Source organism: Hippopotamus amphibius, chromosome 6 (assembly GCF_030028045.1).
Source record: "Hippopotamus amphibius kiboko isolate mHipAmp2 chromosome 6, mHipAmp2.hap2, whole genome shotgun sequence".
Lineage (NCBI taxonomy): Eukaryota > Metazoa > Chordata > Mammalia > Artiodactyla > Hippopotamidae > Hippopotamus > Hippopotamus amphibius.
Window position 1 is genome coordinate 48756807 of NC_080191.1, and position 22688 is coordinate 48779494.

General features: G+C 40.8%; 1 protein-coding gene across 2 annotated transcripts in view; it reads left to right on the forward strand.

Annotated features, from left to right (window-relative positions):
* Positions 1-414: 414 nt before the first annotated feature.
* STX11 (syntaxin 11) overlaps positions 415-22688 on the forward strand; it is a 32230-nt gene continuing 9956 nt past the window's right edge. The window contains exons 1-2 of one of the 2 annotated variants that reach the window (XM_057740168.1): positions 415-635; positions 11964-13046. The gene's annotated coding sequence lies outside the window, so the exon portion shown is untranslated. The remainder of the gene's footprint in view (positions 636-11963; positions 13047-22688) is intronic. The other variant, XM_057740167.1, reaches the window with a different exon arrangement.

Genomic DNA, 22688 nt, shown 5'->3' on the forward strand with positions numbered 1-22688 from the left:
GCCGCCTACAGGGTCGCGCGGCAGGTGCAGCGCCGGCCGCAGCCCCTCGCAGTCACGCCCACACTCAGAGCCGCGCGGGAAACTCACCAGCGCCGCCAGCGAACGGCACCAGCGCAGGGGGGATCCCCAGGGAAAGTCCCGCGCCTTTGGGCCACCCCCCGCGCTGGGGGCGCCGAGGAGGAGGGGGCTCATAGGGAAGGGGGTGAAGTGCCTCGGGCTGCGCACACCGTGGCTCGTCAGCGCCCCCGCGCCGGGTATCCGGGGGCGCGCAGGGGTAGGAAGAGGCTGCAGTGGGTCCGCCGGGCCGGCTCCCCTCAGTCCGCAGCTCATCGGTTCCAGGCGGGGCGGGGCGGGGCGGGGCGGGGCGGGGCGGGGCCGCGCGCGCGGGGGGCCGGCGCCGTCGTCCAGGGGCGGGGCCTGGTCCCCAGCTGTGGGCCCTTGCGACGCCTGCGGTGGGGGGGCCCGGCCGGCGCCCAGATGCGGCGGCGGCAGAGCGAAGCTAGGACGGCCGCGGAGGAGCCGCTGGAGGCGCCGGGAGCCCTTCGGCCAGGAGTCGCGCCACAGGTTGCCATCCCCGCGCCGGCGCGCGCCCGCTGGAGAGGGCTTCTCGGTTCGCACGCGCGGTCCCGTTCCTGGTTGGTGTTTCTCTCCTTAGGTCTCTTTTTCTCTCCTTCTCCGCCCCGGGAGCGAGGACGCGCCCCGCTAGGCTGTGCGCTGAGAGCTGCGGGGCGGCTCGCTCGCTCGGGGACACGAGGGCTGCCTCCGGGCGGGGGGAACGTCGGGTCCCTCGCCGCCTCTCGGCACGTCGAGGAACACGGCCTGTGGGTTTCTCATACCGAGCGAGGGATTGTTTTCTCCCAGTGGGCAAGGGACTGCGCATTTAGGGCTTCATATAAATGATTTCAGGGACACCTGTTGGTAGGCTTCCCTTATACAGTATCCACCCAAGACTACTTTTGTTTTTGAGTCGAAAGGCTGAATTTTTTTTTTTTAAATGAGTGGGGACATTACTTCGGTTTGATCACCTCCACTTCCTATTAGGTTGCACTTTTTCAAAATACCAGAATGGGAACAATTTCTTGGCTTGAACTTGGCAGTATGACTTAGGAGCCAAGAAATACGGAGAAGCTGATACCGCCCTGAGGTTGTTCTTTCCAAGCCCACATAAGACTTTTTCTTTTTGGAAGAATGGAGACAGTGGCAGCGCCTAGGAGCACCACAGCGTCTCGAGAGGGAATTCTAGCCTGGGCTCACAGTAGCCGAGATCTGTATTACTTCCTGTGGTTCTCACGCACTTGTTTAAGCCGTTTCTCAGCAAAGGGAGGAGTTGTTATTTCCACACGGGTATCCAAAAATGAGTCACAGGGCTGCTCTCTTCATTGTGAGACTTTGTTAATGAACTTCTGAAAAGTGAGGTTTGCTCTGGCCGTATTTAAAATAAGATTAAGATGTGAAATGCAGGCGCTGCTAAGCCGGAGCTGGTGGTATAAGAAGTTTAAAGTTTTGTTTCCAAGAGCGCCTGATGGTACAGCGTACCAGCTAGGGTCACTAGGCTGATGTAAGATAACCATTAAAATCATGTGCTTTGCCACAGAGGCCCAAGAGAAAATTAATTTCATTATTCAATAACTGGTTTGTTATTACTTTCACTGGAATGGTGTGGTAGAAATATGTCATGTTACATAGTGATTGTATGTCGCTGAATCAAAATCTTTTGGACAGTGTGTCTTTAGTAAATTAGTGCCACATGAAAAATTGTGAAGATAGTGGATACCAGTTGGAGCTGAGAAATTAAAATGTTTAAGCTGATAAGTCCTGTTGCAGCTGGATAGTAGCTCTTAGGAAGGTTCACAGTAGAGAAGTGGAGAGCATCACTGTTGGAGCTGAGTTGAGCTGAATTCAGCCCAGCAAACAGTTATTGGGCACCTTCTCTGTGCCAGTCGCTTTACAAAGCTCTGGTTATACAGTTGAGAATAAGACAGGATCTTTCTGACAAGGACCCTAAAGACCGGTGTAGAAGGTTGGCAAATCCACTGAAAAATCCAATAGAAGGAGATGAGTGCAATGACAAATCCATGCCCAGAGTAGAGCCTCTGTCCCAGTGTGACTGAAGTTCTCAAAGATCTGGGGTTTTGAATGAAGTGGGTCATCATTGCTGGAAGAACGAGGAAGGTTTTGCATTTAATCATCTACTTGTCTTTGTAGGCAGCCGGTTGGGCTTATTTAGTCAGCGTTTCATTCAGTAAGTGATTTAACAATATATTAATTAGAAAGGCATAATTTTTAGAGATTTTGAGTTAACCATATTTCATATTATCTAATAACCATGTAAAAATAAGCCCAGCCTATTATTACCCCTAGATAATCACAGGCATTTTTAAATGACTAATTCATCACATATAACGTTGTAATGCCATATTGAAACAACTTTCTGATCATTGTTTTTAGAGTTCAGCTGTATGACTCAAAATTAATAAACCCACTGTTGGGACTGAAATCTGCTGAGGTGCTTTTGGACCTGATACCAAACTATATTCAGTTTCTCCAATTCCATAAGATATTCAACTAGTGAGGGAAACAGTGCTAAATTTGAGACTTTACCTTAATTTCCGTACTTTATTTCTCTCTCAAGAACCTCAAAATTACTTTTTCTGTGAGAAAGGGTTGAGGGCGATCTTCATTGCTTTACTCTCTGAACTTGGCACCGGCTTCAGTGATGATAAGTGTTAGGAAGTATGTACTGATTAAATAATGAACTTTAATGTAAGAGGAGGAGTCGTCAGCAGACGAAGGGGTAGACGACCCAGCAGAAGGATCGGCCTGTCTGAGGTGGACATTGGCTGGGGATAGGGCTGGAGGGACAGGCTGGGTCAGGTCATGGAGGCCTGTATGTTGCGTAGGAGCTCTGAGTTTATCTTGCAAAGGACTTTAATCAAGGAAATGATATTGTCAGATACGCGTTTTAAGAAGACAGCTCAGAATCAAGACAGAGAATAGATTGGATGAGAGCAGCGCTGGCCTTAGGGAGATGCAGACGAGATTGTTGTAATATTCAAGATGAGAAATTAAAGGCTTGAGTCAAGCAGTGACTGTGAAGAGTGGAACAGAGGGAAGGAGCTGACAGGTGTTTGGTAGGCGGAACCTGGCCGCAGAACCCAGAAGTGGGCATGAGGGAGAGGGAGGAGGTTAGGGGGACTCCCACATTTCTAGTTGCTGACTCAGGTGGGCGCATAAATGGAAGAGTAGGCTTGGTTTCAAGGATAACAAGGAGCTTATCCAATGTTTGGCGTATCGTCAGTACTCATGAGAAATATTTGAATGAAGACTGATAATAGCTAAAGTGTATGGAGTGCGTGTTAGTTCCAGGCACTATCCTAGGCTTGTTATGTGAATCGAGTCTTTTGTTCCTTATTGCAATCCTGTGAGATAGGTCCTAGGGTTAACTACTTCTGACGGGTGAGGAAAGTGCAGTGCTAGTAGTTGTCAGAGCCAGGAATTGATCCCAAACCTCTGGCCCCAGACTTTGCATTCTTTTTAAAACAATTTTAATGTAATTTTTATTTTATAGTAGAGTATAGCTGATTTACAATTTTGTGTTAGTTTTAGGTGTACAGTAATCCCGTTATACATATCTCCATTCTTTTTTTTTTTTTAAGAACTTTTATTGAGATACAGTTAACAGACAATAAACAGCATATATTTAGAGTGTACAATTTGGTATCCCAATCTCCCAGTTCACCCCCCCCAACCCTCCCCACTTTCCACACTTGGTGTCCATGTGTTTGTTCTCTACACCTGTGTCTCTATTTCTGCCTTGCATTTCCTCTTTCATAGTTGTTAGCATTTGCCTTATGTATTGAGGTGCTCCTATATTGGGGGCATATATATTTATAATTGTTATCTCCTCTTCTTGGATGGATCCCTTGATCTTTATGTAATGTCCTTTCTTGTCTCTTGTAACATTTTTTATCTTAAAGTCTATTTTATCTGATATGACAATTGCTACTCCAGCTTTCTTTTGATTTTCATTTGCATGGAATATCTTTTTCCATCCCCTCACTTTCCGTCTGTATGTGTCCCTAGGTCTGAAGTGGGTCTCTTGTAGACAGCATATATATGGGTCTTGTTTTTGTATCCATTCAGCCAGTCTGTGTGTTCTGGTTGATGCATTTAGTCCATTTACATTCAAGGTAATTACTGATATGTATGTTCCTATTACCATTTTCTTAATTGTTTTGTTTTTGTCTTTGTAGGTCCTTTTCTTCTCTTCTGTTTCCTGCTTAGAGAAGTTCCTTTAGCATTTGTTGTAAGGCTGGTTTAGTGGTGCTGAATTCTCTCAGCTGTTGCTTGTCTGTAAAGCTTTTGATGTCTCCGTCGAATCTGAATGAGATCCTTGCTGGGTAGAGTATTCTTAGTTGTAGGTTCTTCCCTTTCATCACTTGAAATATATCGTGCCACTCCCTTCTGGCCTGCAGAGTTTCTGCTGAGAAATCAGCTGTTACCCTTATGGGAGTTCCCTTGTATGTTATTTGTCGTTTTTCCCTTGTTGCTTTTAATAACATCTCTCTGTTTAATTTTTGTCAATTTGACTACTATATGTCTTGGTGTGTTTCTCCTTGGGTTTATCCTACCTGGGACTCTGAGCTTCCTGGACTTGGGTAGCCATTTCCTTTCCCATGTTAGGGAAGTTTTCAACTAGAATCTCTTCCAATATTTTCTTAGGTCCTTTCTCTCTCTCTTCTCCTTCTAGGACCCCTATAATGCAAATGTTGGTGCATTTAACATTGTCTCAGAGGTCTCTTAGGCTGTCTTCTGTTCTTTTCATTCTTTTTTCCTTATTCTTTTCTGCATCAGTGATTATCACCATTCTGTCTTCCATGTCACTTATTCGCCATTCTGCCTCAGTTAATCTGCTGTTGGTTCCTTCTAGTGTATTTTTCATTTCAGTTACTGTGCTGCATATCTCTTTTTGTTTGTTCTTTAATTCCTCTAGGTCTTTGGTAAACTTTTTGATCTTTGCATCTAGTCTTTTTTCAAAGTCCTAGATCACCTTCACCATCATTATTCTGAATTCTTTTTCGGGAAGGGTGCCTATCTCCTCTTCATTTAGTTGCTTTTCGGGGGTTTTATCCTGTCCCTTCATCTGGTACAAAGTCTCCTGCTTTTTCATTTTCTGTATCTTTCTGTGGCTGTGGTTTTCAGTTCACAAGACGAAACACTGCTGATACTGCTTGATACTGCTGTCTTCCTTCTTGTGGAGGAAGGTATCTAAGAGGCTTGTGCGTGCTTACTGATGGGAGGGACTATATCTCCATTCTTTTTCAGACTCTTTTCCCATGTAGGTTATTACAGAATATCGAGTAGAGTTCCCTGTGCTATCCAGTAGGTCCTTGTCGATGATCTATTTCGTATGTGGTAGGTGTGTGTATGTTAATCCCAGAGTCCTAATTTATCCCTCCCCCCACATTTCTCCTTTGCAGACCTTGCATTCTTCACCACTCTGCTCTGATACGGTGTCTCTATCAATGAGCGAGTGAATGAATGAATGACGTTGTGAACACTGTGGTTAAACTCAAACTAGAGTCACCTTCCCTGTCCTGGCAATTCTCCCTCACCCAGGAATAGCCCCATCAATACGTGAGATGGGCTCCCTGTGGTCCTGTTGTGCTGTGGTACCCTCCCAACTACCTTCACCTCGAGAAATACCTAGTTAGTCTAGGAATAAACCTAAAATAATCAGAACATTTCTCCTGGGAATTTAAAACATTTTAATGGAGACTCACAGTGACTGAAGGTTCTCAGAGCTTCCACAACTGTCCTCAGAGTTACCTCAGTTACTGCCCTTCCAGAGCGCTGGATATTCAGCACTTTGTATTTCTTAGATACACTTCATGTTTTGTTGCTAAGATCTGTAGTATCCCTGCCATGGCGAAGCAGAAAGGTTGACCAGGGGTCATTAATCTACAGAGCAGGATCCGGTGGTATTAAGATTTACTAACAGATGCAGGCAGGTCCATAACAGCTCCAAGTCTTACACTCCTGGTTTATGATCTGCCTCCTGGGGCCTATGTTGTTCTGGTTTACCCTGAAGCAGGTACTTGCCAGCCCCTCTTCTTCTAACTTCCAGAATTTTGGTAAGTGCAGCTGGCCCTGCTGATTCCCGTTTTCTTGATTTTGGCTGGGCAAGTTGATTTAAGTTTCCTGAATTCGGGTCCTCATTTCTCTTTACAGGTCCATTCCTTTGGTCCTGATAAAGATGTTTCTCACTAACAATCCCTCCTCCCGGCTCCCCCCGCCCCCATCTACCGCAACTCTTCACTATTCTCATCGGGTCGTGATTCAGCCTACCATGGCTTGAAATAATTCTCTGATTTTTTTCAGCAAGCAGGGTCTAATTCTCTTTTTCCTCAGAGGCCTCTACTTTGGACCACATAAGGATTATAGACACTGAATTAATGTTATACCTCAACAAATCAACAGACTTACTTAAAGTTTGAAGTTTTATAATGTTCAGGTATCTAAAACGTGAAGTTTTGAAATGTTTTCTCCACGCATGAATGAAATGTTTCATTCAGCATTTCTTTAGGTTTACCAGGAAATCTAGATAGTTATAGTTGCTCATTATATGAAACTGACATGAAGCCTTCCGGGATGATCCAACCCACACGTTTACCCCTTGGTCTAAATTCCTATATGCCTGCCTGTAATTCATTCAGTGCTCAGAGAACAAGAAAGGGAGGGTTTTGGTTAATATTTCATGTGGGTTTGTCTGGCCTCCTCATTTCAACTGTGGTTTCCCTGAGAGCAGAGAATTACCAGAGTTAGGGGCTCTGGTAGGTCTCTTAGCCTTCTCCGAGTTCTAACCATTCTGTGACTTTTACTAATAATGAAACCATCTGTTAGAGTAAGTCATTTGCTGGTCACTCCTTCTGAGTCTGTGGATACCAGACATTTGTGTATCTCATTCACGTTCTTTGTAAGGCTCAGTAATTTGGTAATTTTTAGTAGGAAGAAGTTTTAGGATTGGAAATTTCCAGGTATCTTTCTTAAGCTAATTAAATGTTTTCAGTTAATGTACTTCTTTTTTCTTTTTAGTGTATACAGTATCAAGAAATCGAGAAGTACAAAGTTGCTTAGAAAAGTGTTCCCCATTTTGTTTAACCAGTTGTTGTGCTTGTTTCTCTGTTCAGAGATATAAAATGGCATTTCACTGCTCATTGCATAAGGTGTTGGGTAATCATGTGAGTTCTGACTTTTCAGAGTAGTGGAAATAACTCTGTTGCTATCTTCATATGGAAAAAGAGTGAACAAGGATAGTTCTAGCTTCTGTTTCAGTTTCAGGGTTTCAGCAATGCATGTCTCACCTCCTGGTTTTGTTTTCAATTTTCTGTTATGTGCTTGGGTGATTAGTGACACAAATCTGTTAATTTGAGATAAAGCTGGACACAGCATAAGCTGAATTGTGTAATATTCATAGATATCCCACTTCTTCCTTCCCTCTTCCCTGATTATCACATGGTAAACCAGCATCGAGTGATATTTGCTGACAGGATTATACAGTTCTTCATTACTTACAAAGTGCTCTCATAGATATTTTCTCTTTTAAATCTTGTAAAAGCCTGGGAAAACAGATATAATAAGTATTATTACTGTTGTTGTTGTCTATATTCACTTTCTACAGATGAGGAAGGAGACCCTGGGAGAGATTAAGTGACTACCCAACATTAGCCGAGAAATCAGGGGCAGAGGCCTAGTACGCTATGCTGTCACTGCTTGACTAAAAGAGGCAAGTTCAGTACCTTAGGTCAGGCTTCCTGGAAACAAACTCTGAGATTTGCATACAAGAAGTTTACTGGGAGGAGCTCTGGGAATAACACTGGGCAGGGAGAGAGGACAGCAGGATGATGCAGAGGGAGGAATTAACTGCAGTTCATGTACCATGGTGGTCTTGGCAGTGGGGAACTTTGGAGGTGGGATGGCCGTTCAGGATTGTTCTGCCACCATGAAGCAAGGCAGCTGGTCATTGTATCCCACGTCGTGTGGGCTGCATCCAGGCAGAAAGTGTAATCTTGGACAAAGCAGCTCCCTTTAGTCAAGGGCAATTCCTGGAGCTGTGAACCTTCCGCAGCCAACGTTCCTGGCAGCCAGGGGAATGAGGGCCTTGGTCGTAAAGGGGTCTGAGTATCCCATCATCCATTACATTTCTCTGGAAAACAGCATTCTCTCTATGAGGGCCTTGCCGTGTCTTTCTGACCTAGACCATTGCCTTGCTGAGTGGAGCCCAGAAAGCTGGCATTGTGTCCAAAGCTCTTAAGGATTTCAAATAGCTGACCAGAGAGCAAGAAGACAGTAGCCTTAATCCTGGGAAGATTAGGAGCAGAAGAGCCAGGTGAGGGTCATCCAGGATGAGTGGAGTGGGGTGCATGCTAGAGAAGGCTAACCAAACACGCAGGCTGTCCAGACCAACAACAGAAATGCTGGTCTTTGCTGCAGTTCAAGGCTTTACCATTGTTAAATGGTAAACAATTTTGTGATGTTTTCTCTACCTTTTCTCTCTCTTGTCTCCCCCTCCCCTCTCCCTTTTTTATAAGCCTTTAACAGGCCCCAAACTGGTCCAGTGACTCTCAATATGTAGCTTGCAGGTTATAAGATCAGAATTGCCTGGGATATTTTAAGACATCCTCAACAAACAAACAAACAACAACAAAAAGAAAACAGAAAGGGAAGACCAGGCCCACGTTCGAGATCTACTAGAACAAAATCTTTAAAAGTGGAGCCCATGAATTGACATTTTCAGCACATTTTCCCCAGATGATTTTGATCCTTGCTATAGCTTAAGAACCATTGCCCTGACCTGTTATGCCCTTGATGGTGACCAAGCCTTTTGGGATTTTTCAGATTAGCAAGAAGCCATGGGAACTGTGGAACAGAAGGGCACCTGAGCTTTAATCCTGGCAGGCTTGATAGAGGGATATTCACCCCTTGTCTTTCATAGCATATTCCTGGTGTGGCCAATGGAGAGCTTGGTGCAAATTCTTTGGCTGGCTTCCAACCAGGATTGCTGGAGAGAGATGTTTCTGGCTTGGCCTTTTACTATCTTGATAACTGGGGGAGAGATGCCAAATTCCTGGAATAGCTGTAGATAAAAGGGTGGGAGGGGGAGGAAATCAGTGAATTTATAGGAATCAGTAAACTTTCTAGGAGAGGAAGAAAGTTCCAGAAAATCTTATGCCAGATGAAACTTTGAGGTGCTGTCTTAAAGCTTTAAATGAGCATCTAATAGGATGAGCCAGATAACTGTGACAGAAAAATATATTATCTGATTCATTGAAATAGGGAATAGTTATTTTTCCTCAAAGGGAAAAGCACTGATTTTGAGTCAGGTCATTGCAGGAAACACAATATTAGTCACCTAGAGAATAATCTGGTAAACTCCTAGCACCTACTGATATGTTTGGCTCACTCCTGCGGCACCAAATTGCTGTAGTTCCTGTACCTTCAGTGCTTCATGCCTTTGCTTAGGTTGTCTCTGCTTGGTCCTTTCCCCTTCTCCTTGCCCATCTAACTCCCACTAAACCATTTAGAATCGGCTCAGACATCACCTTGTCTAGGAAGCCTTCCCTTCCCCTCATCTCGTTGAGTTCGCCATCTTCCACTGAGCTCAGAAAGTACACCCATACATCCCCCTGTTGTTACATTTTATCATTACCCTCCCTACCAGCCTGTGAGCACCTTGAAGGCAATGACTGTCTTCTTCATCTTGGTGTGCAAGAGAGCTAGCCTCATCAAAAATGATTGAAAGAAATAATCAGTCTAGTTATTCAACAGATATTTATTGAGGCTTTCATTAGCTGGACACCCTGGGCTACATGGCAAACACAATAAGTACAGCCCTTGACCCCATGGAGCTTGTTGGCAAGCAAAGAAGACAAGCAATGGAACAATTAACAGTAGAATGTGATGAATATCAGGAAAGAGGAAGTATCAGAAAGTGTGAGATCATGGAGCCAGTAACCCAGCTTAGTCTAAGGTCAGAGAAAATTTCCCATTCTCATGAAACACAATTTATATAAAAACAGAAGCTATGAGCCTGGCTTTGGTTATGAGAAAAGGGACCTCTTTTTTGAAAAGGAAGATCTTTTCATCTATCTAGTTCAAAATTGACCATCCTTCACATGCGTGTGTGCATGTATGGGTGTGGTGTGTGTGTGTGTGTCCAGTATGTGAGCACACAGACTGGCAAAGAGTGAACAAGAAAGTGACTCCTTCATTTAATGAATAAAATAGATGGCAAAGAACAGAAAAGGAAGTTTCTGTGTATCTCTTTCAATGTGACGTTGCTAGAAGCCAATTTGTTAATATTTTAATATGTAATATACAGTAAAAGAATATAAACTTAAAGCTCTGAAAATCATGAGCTTATATTATAGCTTTTTAAGAGTTAATTTTAAGAATCTGATGATTATGGCCTAGGAGCGTGCTTGACAGGTTTGCCTTTGGGTGTTATTATAGACCAAGGTTGGAGCACCTTTGCTCAGAGGTCAGTGTCTGCTCTGACTTCTCATCCCTCCACTTCACTCTCTCAGCCCTGCTGAGAGAGGATGCAGCCCTGGTGTTGCAATTTGTAGCCTCTACCTGGCTTAACAGCTCATGCTGGTTCCTTTAATTCCTATTAGGGCTAGTTCTTGCTCTTTGATTATTTCTGTACCTGCTTCTTTCTCCCCATACACTTTTAAGCTTAGCTGAGGGCAGGCATTGTGACTTCTTGATTTTTTAATCTTTGAATCTCCTGCATCTCTTCTACTGCAACTTATTTATGTTTATAACATTAGATAAATAAATAACCTTAAATATAGTATTTGAATTGAGTCCTTGGGTTGAGAAAGTAACCAGATTGCTTCTCTACAGAGAACCTATTTCATGTTTAACCAGACATCACAAAGCAAATATGTGCACATTTAACCTATGAATGTCTACTCGAACTACTAAGAATATCATCCATTGGGGAATTCCCTGGCAGTCCAGTGGTTAGGACTTGGCACTTTCACTGCCAAGGCCCGGGTTCGATCCTTGGTAGGGGAACTAAGATCCCGCAAATTGTGCATTGCGGCCAAAAAAAAGGAAAAAAAAGAATGCCATCCATTTGGCTGATTGCAGGGAAGGGAGGATTAAACTGTCACAGGGCAGCATTTACTAGATGTAGATGGAGGTGTAGAATGCTCTTCTGTTTCTCATTAAAGTCAACTTAAACACATCCCCACCATCCACCATCCAGCATCTCAAAACCACACTGATACTAAAAAATGGAATTAAAGACTATAGTGCAAGTGAAAATATAACTCAGACTTGAAGTGCGATTTTTAAGTGAATGGACGTGTGATGTCCTATGATGACCATTTGCCATGTTTTGATACATCTTTCCTCCCATGCTTTGGCATATTCCTTTGGTATTGCAAGTATAAGTTAATTTATGTTCTAATTTTTTTTCTTGCTTTTACTATAAATAGTGTATATAGGGAGTATATGAAAGGCGAGGAAATAATTCTAAACATTTGTTCTTACACTGTCTATTTTACATAGTTCAAGCTTGGTTTATTGCTGCAGTGTAGATGGGTGACAAGTTTAACCACTGTGCATCCAACTGAATACTTTTGTAAATTAGTTCAACTTTTATATTTTCATTAAGAATGAGAATTTTTTTAATAAAAGGCTATGGTGGTGCACTGAAATATTTTTCTCTTTTTGAAAATGTAGATCTCTTTAGAGGATGAAGCTTATTCCTTAAAGAGTCAAAATTATAGTAGTATCCACTCATCTGAAAAGATTAGCAGTTGGTAGAAGAAAATTCCATGTAGTCAGCATAATTTTGTTGTTGTTTAATTAGGAAATTTCTCAAGGTATTAATTGCCCTTTGCTGAAACTTAGAGTGCCATGGACATTTTCTCCTTTCTGTTGACATCTAGATACTTACACCTACTACTGACAGCGGCATAAACATACGATAAGTATTTTCAATTTTATTCTTTCATCTAGCAAGTAAAGCATCAATAAACCTTGTATTGTGTTTTTTTCCCCTCATTTCTGTTTAAGTTAATAAGTCTAAATTACTATCTTATTTTTAATTTGCATTTATTTTCTAAAAAGCAGATACTATCATTTCATATTTTTATTGAGAATATTTTAGCTCCTGTTATTGTCTTTCTATATATTTTCCTCAATATATTTTGTCATGTTATTTTCTTATCAGTTTAGGTTATCTGTTCGCTTAATAATGTGTACCTACCTAACGTACAAATATTTTCTTCCAACCTCTTGCTTTAATTTTTAATATTTATTATTATTTTTTGTTGCATAGGGATTTCAAATTTTATGTAGTCAAATTCAGTTATCTTTTTCTTTGCGAGTTCTTCCACAACCTCAAATCCCATAGCAAGTTATTATCGCAGAGTACTGGTAAATATTCCACTTTATCGTCTATTAATGTTTCTGTTATTGATGTTTGCATTTTTAATTCTTTGATGTTCTTGAAGTATATTGTGGAGTATATGGTAAGGATCAGAGAGAAATAAATTCTTGCTAGTCACTCTAGTTGCTTAAATTTTTTCCTCCCCTATTATTTTTTGATGCCTGCTTCTTCATAAACTAATATTTTATATATAATTGGTCTATTTCTCCACGTTTTATTTGTGTCCATTTATCTAATTTTCATGTTTGCCTTTAATTATTGTCTTATAATAGGTGTTACTGTCTGCTAGGGCTTCCACTGCTTCACCAGTACTGTGTGTTCTTTCCAATTTCTAAAAAAATTCATCATTTATTATTTGAGCTTTATTTTAGGATCACTTTCTTTTTCAGATTTTTTTTTTTAACCCCAGCAAGAATTTTGGATTCAGTTCAGTCAAAATGTTAACTTGAAGAGAGTTTTGGATTCCACTTATAAATGTGTATGTGTTAACTCTAAAGCAGAACCTGTAAAGAGATGTTTACACAAGAAAGAGAGAGAAAGAAGTAAGCAGACAAGATAGAGGATTCCTGAAGAGTTTTAGGTTAGTGCCAAGCCAAACTCATGAATTCACACCACTGCCCTTTTGATTAGTGTTTTGGATTTCTAGAAAGCCTTTTTCTTCCTCCCTCCCTCCCTCCCTTCCTTCCTTCCTTCATGCTTTCTTCCCTCCCACCCTTCTTTTCTCCCTCCCTTCCTGCCCTCCTTCCTTCTTTCTCTCTCTAGTTTTTAACTTCATCAAATTTACACATATATAGCCAACTAGTTCCAGAAAACATTTAATGAAAAATAGAAGTCTAATGACAAAAGATCTGTTTCATTTCCCCCTTCCTAAAGGCAGCTACTTTCGACTATTTTTGCTGTTCTTTTAGTATCTATATTCATGTCTCTAAATAACACACTTCTATTACTGTTTCTTGATTGTTTTTTGTTTTAGGCATACCCTATTGACTTCTCTGTATGGAAGATGGTGTTTTAGCTCATTTTCACATCTCTTTTCCACAGACTTGCACCCTTTCTGTCCCTTCCTCCCATCCTCTCAACACAACTCCATTATAATTTGTTAGGTCGGTATTCCATGATTGTATTTTTAAGATGATGAAAATGCTAATCACAGCTGAGTCATGTATTATATCATGATTACTTTCCTGTAACTACATAATATTTTTTGCTTTCCTGGAAGTTAACTGGTTTTTGTTGTCGTTGTTAGTCTTATTTACACTTACAACCTACTCAACCCCAAATTGTCTAAATCTCCTTTCAAGCAATTTTGCCCCATCAGGAATTCTGTCAGTTTCATCTTTCTGAAGAAATCTGTCCTACTCACCTAATCTAGGCAGATATCTTTTTAGCTAGCTTCATAGCTGTCATCTTAGAGTTTCCCTTTGCCATCATCCTGGGATGCCTTTCCCTCTCTCCTCTGTTAGAATCCGTTAGGATTCTATATTTTGTATCTTTCCTGCTTCACTTTCTTCTTTTGTTGGAATGCATTCCACACCTTCTTCCTGAGAAAGAGAACAGAGGAGATAAAAAAATTTTCAGACTTTTTTGAGACTGAAAATGTTGTTCTTCTACCTTCACATTTGATTGATGGTTTGACTGAATTCTGGGTTGAAAATACATCTTCCGCAAAAGTTTAAAAGGCGTTGTTCCAATAATTTTAAGTGTTTTGACCTTAAATGTTTTGTAGGTGATCTGTTTCTCTCTCTCTCTCTCTCCCCTTGTATAATGTCCTCTCTCTGGAATTTCTGTTATTTGGAATTGAGCTTAAAGGATTGGACCCCTAAATTCCTCTTCTTTTCTGTTATTTTTTACTTCTTTTTTTCTTTCTTTCTACTTTATGGAAAAGAGTCTTCCATTCTCCTGTCTATAGGATCTAGGTCAGTGTGGCTGGGTGGTAGGTGAACGAGGCTTGGAGGTCCAGCATTCTCTATAAAAACATTCACTTAATCCTCCTCTCTCCAGGTGGGTATCTCTAACCCAGTCTAGAGTCAGAGTCCAGCCTTGCTACTCTCCTGCCACAGTAGCACGAGATGGTGGATACACTCACTTCTTAAAATGGCTTCTAACCAAACATATTTGTTGTTACCCTGCCACCATCACCTCCTTTTCTGAAAGTACTCAGCCTTCAATTCTGGTTCCTGAGCCTTGGAGTACTTACTTATGGTGTAGTTATTTCTTGGCCTTCTCTTTGCTTAGAAGTCAGCTTCTTGTATCTGCTGGGCTAGTTATCACTTGCCCATTTGCTTTACAACTTCTTAAATTTTGTTGCTACTCTCTTCTACGTTGTTCTTCACCTCATGAGCGTATGCCTTTTCAAAAGTTCCTTTAGTGGAATTTTGGAAGGGAAAAAAAGTAATGTTCAGTTTGCCATTTTACCCAGAATATAGGTCTTCTTTAAACATATAAGTGTTTTTTCTGGATTGAGTAGTATATTAAGCTACTAGCACATAAGAACAGACACATTCATCAAAATAGCTATTTACTGCCTTAAAAAGTGGAGAGTGGAACATAGGAATGGGATATTGAAGTGGCCAAGTTTTGAGTTTGGGTAGGGGTTGGGGAGGGGTGAGATATCGCTGGTTGGAGGGCATATGTCAAAAGAGGGCAGGAGGAGATGGCCACAGTGGAGTTTCTTTGGGCCAGGACAGACTAAGAGCAGTAAAGTTAAAAGTAAATAACTCTCATTTATAGGTTTTCCTATTGATAGTTATGGAGAGTGTGTCTGTTTACCAACATGAGGAAAACACTTGCCTTTGTTGAAGATTCACTCACTGTGTGTCAAGCACCTTACTAAGCCCCCCTGGAGACTGATAGCGTTATTCCAATTTGCTTAGAACTGCGAATCCAGTGCAGGTTTATTTGACTTTGCAGCATGGTTTAAACTCTAAGCGGTTATATCTTCATGTCATAGATGACACCAGTTATTGAAATTAAGAAAAATTTTGTAATTACACAGAAAACTGAAGATGTATTTCCCTCAATATCTTCATAGTTATGTCTTTAAATTGTTGAGAATGGGCAAGTTGCATAAGTTTAGTTTCACCTATACCTGTATTTTAGATATTTCAGAAGTCTTAGCTCACGTTTTTGAAATTTTCATTTATTTCTTGAAAAATGCTTTCTGTAAGCATTCTTTGCTTATCTAAAAAAAATATTTTTAAAGGACTGAGACCATGACTCTTTTGCTCATTGAGCTAACATCCTCTCATATTTCCTGGCACATAGTAGATACTCAGGAAATACTAGTTGAATAAACACATGAAAGTCTGTCCCAGTAGCCTGTGGAAGCATGCTTGTCCCGAAAGACTTGTATAAGAACAGCAATCACATAGTCTATTTTATGAATATTACTTAGAAGCTAATTAACACAGTGCCCAACTTGGTTTATCTAACAGATGCCATTATATATTTTGTTATATATTTTGGTTAAAACAATTGAGATTTTAGAATATAATGTTCAAATCTGATTACAGTATAATGAATACTCAACAGAAAATAAAAATGAAAGATATGATATTTAAAATTGTATGTGTTTCATGGTTACTGGTAATTATTCTACACTAATATTGATAGTTTGTTTGTGAGAGAACAAATAAAGTTATTCTTTAGCTATAGAATTTTCTGCAGTTTTAGTCAGATAGAAAGTTATCCCCTACTCGAGGATGGAAGATGCCTTAGAGGACTGGGGCAGGGAGGGTGGGGGGGACTCGAGGGGGGGGAGTCAAGGAAGGGAGGGAATATGGGGATATGTGTATAAAAACAGATGATTGAACCTGGTGTACCCCCCAAAAAAAAAAAAAAAAAAGTTATCCCCTGATTCCAATTATGAATGTTACCAATTACCACAGCAAAGATGCAGCATCCTTTTTTTTAAAATTTTTTTTATTTTATTTTATTTTTTTTAATTTATTTATTATTTTTTGGGGGGGTACACCAAGTTCAATCATCTGTTTTTATACACATATCCCCGTATTCCCTCCCTCCCTCGACTCTCCCCCCACCCTCCCTCGAGTCCCCCCCATCCTCCCCCTCCCAGTCCTCTAAGGCATCTTCCATCCTCGAGTTGAACACCCTTTGTTATATAACAACTTCCCACTGGCTATCTGTTTTACAGTTGGTAGTATATATATGTCTGTGCTACTCTCTCGCTTCATCTCAGCTTCCCCTTCACCCCCCGCCCCCTCCCAAACCTCGAGTTCTCCAGTCCATTCTCTGCATCTGCGTCCTTATTCTTGTCACTGAGTTCATCAGTACAATTTTTAGATTCCGTGTATGTGAGTTAGCATACAATATTTGTCTTTCTCTTTCTGACTTACTTCACTCTGTATGACAGACTACAGCATCCTTTTAATATAAAATAGAAGCTCAGCTATAAAGGAAGTTTTTTAATCTTGTTAATATTGAAAGGTCCATAAGATTATATTTTTAACACCTATTTGTGTTGATTCTGTACAGTACTAAATAGCACAGCTGCTACGTGGAACAGTTTATGTTGGAGTAGATATATAAGAAACTTGGTCAGCTCCTGCTTTTTAGTTTGTTAGTTTTGTTTTCAAAACTTGTTTTTCAAAATTTGTTTTCTTTGATAAGTGTAATATGAGATATTCCCTTTGAAATACAAATTTAATTATGATAAATGAGTTTATTTCCTTGAACATCTTTTATACAGTAAATGCAAGGCATCTAACTCATACTTTGCTGAGGTTCTGAATGAATATAGGGCATTAAAATTCAGTCACTTGAGTTATAGGAGTAATATAGAAACCGATAATAGAATAGTTGTTTGGCTTTGTAGGATCATTTAAAATCACTTAGTCTGCCCGTGTTTCTTAAGGAGTGGTACTTGTAATATTTTGAATAAACTACGTGGTGAAATAAACTGATTATGGATGGCAACTCTGCAAAATAATAACTCCTAATACCATGTTTGTAAACTACTCTTAAATTTACAGAGTGCTTTTATATACATTATTTACCTCATTTAATGATCAAAAAAGAAACCCTTATGAGATAGATAGGTAGTGTCATTACCATTTTACAGATGGGGAAACTGACACTCAGAGATATGAAATGTCTCGCTCCACTTTATACAGCTAGCGATGGAAATGAGGCGAAGTCCTGTGACACCCAGGGGAGCACTCTTTCTCCCATGCCACATCTGTTTTCAGGACTCAGGTCAGTTAGCTGATGAGCAAGACTTCTTCCCTGCATGTTCCTGGAAAGCAAAACGAACACCCCCACCACTGGCAACAAAACCTCGTAGGGTGGGGTGGGGCATGAGGCTCACCTTTGTGAGACATTTCTGAGAGAGATGTTCGAAGGATGTTTACTGAATTAAAATTGTTCATCTCTTCCCCAAAGAAAGCCTAGCCACTGACTTTATAAACACTGAGTCCTGAAGATACCAGTCCTCACACCGGCTTAGGCACTTCAAGACTCACAGTTTTCCAGCTGTGTGGAATTGGGGTAACTACCTTGAGATTCTTAAGCATGAAAGTGAAACATACATATTCTCTTTAAGAATTTCCTTTACCTTTCTTGGTTGCCTTCAGTGTTCCTTTTTACCTGATTTCACCTGCATGAAAATGGTGGTGGTGAAAGTACGGTGGCACCTGCCCTATGGCCCTGCATCCCTGAGAGGTCCCCTGGCAGGAAGAAACCTCAGAGAATTCTTGCAGTTTACCAGAAAAATGTTCCATAGTTCACAGTATCAGGGTCAGTTCTTCTGGGTGCTGTCTCTTAAGAATTCACAACCTTCTAGAATAGAAAAGAGTCTGGGAGAATGTGTATTATTAGACTTTTATCATTGGTTATTTTATAGTTATTATATATAACAGTATTAAATAATGAGAAATTTTTACTTTCCATTCTGTCATTGGATTATTTCTTCTTCTTTTCAAAGAGCAAGAGTTGCTTTAATGCTCAGAAAAAAAAAAGAGATTTTTACAAAAAAAGAATTGGAAAAAAAAGTTATTGAAAACTTTAAATAATCTGGTGACCCCCAGGTATTAGTGTTCACTTATGATTATGAGATGAGTAACAGACTGTTAGTAATAAACCGTTAGTAGTATATCAGCAAATGCACTCTTTATGCTAATAGTTACTGAGTCTGTGTTCATTTTTTGAGTGAATTAAAATCACAGAATAGATGACCGCAGGGTGCATATACAGAGTGCTTACTCTCTGCTGGGCACTCTCCTAAGAGCTTCATGTGGATTATCTCATTTAATTCTATTCCTCATCTTATGCAGTCAGTATTTATACATGTGGAAGATAAGGCAGAGAGAAACGGATTACAAGGAAATGTGACATCAGCAGACATTTGAAACGCACTTATCTATTAGGAATTGCCTTCTCTTACTTCTGGGAACCCTGAAACCACTGAGGAAGCCCAGCCTAGTCCCAGTGGTGGCAGAGTTTGTCTCCCCAGGCTGAACACTTAGCCACTCTCTTCTACTGCCCTGAGTGGGTGTGGAATTCTAAGCAGATTCTACAACTGAGAAGCAGTATCCTGATTGCCTTAAACACTCTGATAGACTAGTAGGGTCTTAATCAACTCCTGATGTTCCTTAGGAACCTGGTACATATTACACTAATTTTTCTTCTTTTTAATCTGATAGCAAGAAATGTCTCTGGTTCAGTCTTGGATGACAAAGGAAGGTTTGGAATATGGCAGGAAAATCATGTTTGGAAGTTGCATTTTGCCTACCTGGTGTTCTTTACTTTAGTGATCTGAGCAGTGCACTTGTGATACACTTAACTCTCTACCTCCGTTTCAAAACTGGCTTTTCAAGTTTTCAGAACCTCTTATCAGACTGAAACTCAGCCAAGGTTAAAACTGCCTAGTATCTCTGTGCTGTCCTACCCCCACTGCTCAAGAACCCCAATTTAGCATACTGCATTATCAAACAGCTTCAGCAGAGTCTTTCTTGTGGAGGCTGCTTGCATGTGAGATAATCTTTTTTTAGCATCATTTTTTTTTCTCCTTACCATGCTTATGACCACAATCCTCAAGAGGAAAGGAAGGCTGTCCTCAGACTTGTTAAGAAACACATGCTCCTTTTATGTGTATGCTTTACATTCATATTTGTATACAATAAGAAAAGAAAATTGTAAGTGTATATTGTATCAAAATCCGGGGGTGTAATTAGGCCATGATCGTCAAGTAGGTGTCAGATATCATCAGGACAGTTATCTGGTACACATAGCTTATGTTTGTATTTTTAAATTGTAGCAATGAACTTTGTTTTAAATGCAACAGCATTTACTTTCCAAAAATTATGGTTTATGCATGAGTCACATCATCCTCCTAGGTCCTCTTTAAGAAGAACACACATTATAGGATATACAGAAACCTAAAGAGGGGTGTATCATTTAACTTTGTCATTATAACAAACCACCTCCAAATCACGATTTGTTATTTCTCATAGTTATGAGGATTAAATGAGATAATCTATGTAAAGCTTCTACAACAGTACCTGGCAGAAAGTAAATACCGAGTGGTTCTTCCAATGGGCCTACCTGGGCTTAATCATAGTTGTAGTGGTGGGTCACCTGGGGGCTGGCCTCACTCTCCATGTGGTCCTCATCCTCCAGGAGGCTAGCCTGAGCTTCCACACATAGAGTTTTTGGTGTTCTTGATAGTAAGAGGGGACAAGCCCCAAGGTGCTAGTGCTATTCCAGCCTCTGCTTGCATCATGTTTTCCGTTGTCCTCTCAATCAAAGAAAGTCTCATGGCCAAGCCCAGACTGAAGGAGTAGAGAAATTGAAACTCCTTCTCCTTTTCCCCTCCCTCTCCTCCTCCTCCACCTCCCCCCTTCTTCCTCTTCCTCCTCTTCTCCTTCTCCTACTCCTTCCTCTTCTTTGAGAATGATACTCTTTGTCGCATTACAAATCGTATAAGCATGCACAGGGAATTCCCTGGTGATCCAGTGGTTAGGACTCCATGCTTTCACTGCCGAGGGCACAGGTTTGATCCCTGGTCAGGGAACTAAGATCCCACAAGCTGCACTGCACGCCCTACCACCAAAAAAAAAGCACACATATATACAAGTATATAGATTGAAAGCTTTTGATGCCCCCTCACTAAGGAAAACACTTCCAGACAGATCCAATTAGTATGTTAACTGCTGCTCAATGCAGGCTGGTCTCCTCTTCTTCCACGTGCTCTCTAGGTACTGTTGCACCTTCTCTTCTGTAGGGACCCCACTTATTTCCAGGTCTATGACTTTCCTAGTCCTTTGCCCTGTCTGTGAGTTGCTGCACACTGCCTGCTGAGAAGGCAGCAGATTACTGCTAACGAAACTTTGCCTCTTTTATTAACAGGGCATGTCTTTTCCGTCAACACCACTTCTTGATCAGGGGTGCTGCTAAGAATTTGTGGCCAGTTTTTTTTTTGTAATCAAATATAGTCTGCCTTTGACAAAAATTACTCATATTTCTCCTGGAAGACAGATACACTTACCCCCATCATAGGATTTCCAGAAGCCTCATCCCATTAAGGCATCAGCCTCTAAGTCTAGAGGCTTATCTGTGATCTGCATCACTTCTGGATACAGATGAGACTGCTCAGATACAGCCCTTCAGAGGTGGATCCTCTTGATCCTGAGACAATGAACTTTTTAGTTATCTAGTTGTCATTGATAACTATCATATATCTGTATAGCATATAGATATGATATATATACTATATATGATAACATAACTATCATATATTTTTGTTATCTAGTTATCATAGTTTTTAGTTATCATAGAGAAATTCTCTCCCCATACACAACCAACATATAATGGTGAAATAGGGAAAAGATAATCCCCCCAAACTACAGAACCAATACAAATAGCACTCAGCAGTCCACAGCAACTCTATCCAGGTCCGTGCTGCTAGGTGCTTCCCACTCCTGGGCCAGGGGAGGTTCCTTGATTAGGACCCAGTTCTCTTCCTTGGGAATGGATCACTGGTGTCTATTTCTCTACGGCTCTTGGCTCTGACTCTCCGAAACATTCTTCCTCTTCCATAAGAAATGGCTTATTTTTACTTCTAAATAATTTCTTTGGCCTAATCCTACTGTAAAAAAGTGAGCATCCGGAGACCTCCTTTCCTTTGAATGGCTTTTTGTCTCTTTTAGGTCATACTTTTGTGCTTTTCAGTAAAACTCTCAAAAAATTTTGGTGGCTTTCCTAAGAATCTCATAGGATTCATGCCCCTGAAACCCTCAGCCACAGTTTTTTGTTTGTTTGTATTTTTGTTTTTCCAAGTCAAGACAGATCTATCTCTACTCTGGGCTGAATGTCAGACTGCTATGAGACAGCTCCTCTAGGAGTCTCAGAGGCCCTTTTGTCCAGCTGAGAAGAGCTACAAGGAACCACATTAAATTTTACAAAGGACTTCACTCTGAGGCCATTTCTTGCTCTAAGAATCTTGTCCTTCAGGTGAAGAGACTGGAGAGATAAAAGATTTTCTTTTCCAATCTCATGAGTTTTGGTTCTTCTCTAGTTTCTCTAAACAATGCTCATTCACTAGATAATTCATTTTTCAGCTCATCTCTATTTTGCAGAACCTTATATGCACCTAGAAACACTCAGTGAACACTTCCAACATTCTTCCTGGAGATCTTTGCAGCTAAATGCAAAGTTCATTTTCTATCTCCCATGCTGCCACAGGCATCACTTTTGCCAGTTGTTTTGCTGCAGTAGAATGTGGGTTGCCTTTTCCCTGACTGCTCTACAGTTTCCTGATCACTTCTCCAGCCTCTGCTAACAGTTGGCATGCTATTTTCCTGGTTTTTGCTAATAATTACCTCACTACTTTTCACCTGCTATCTGGTCCCAAAGCTGATACTGAATATTTTAGGTTTTTGTTATGGCAACGTGCTACTTCTAGGTACCGACTTCTGTATCAGTTTTTGTGTCTTAAGAAACTGCTGCAGGGACTTCCCTTGTGGCACAGTGGTTAAGAATCCGCCTGCCAATGAAGGGGACATGGGTTCAATCCCTGGTCTGGGAAGATCCCACATGCCATAGAGCAACTAAGCCTATGAACCACAACTACTGAGCCCTCATGTCACAACTGTTGAAGCCCATGTGCCTAGACAGCAACCCAACACAGCCAAAAAATAAATTAAAAAAAGAAACCGCTACAAATCTTAATAGCTTAAACAACAATGATTAATTATTTCTGACAGTT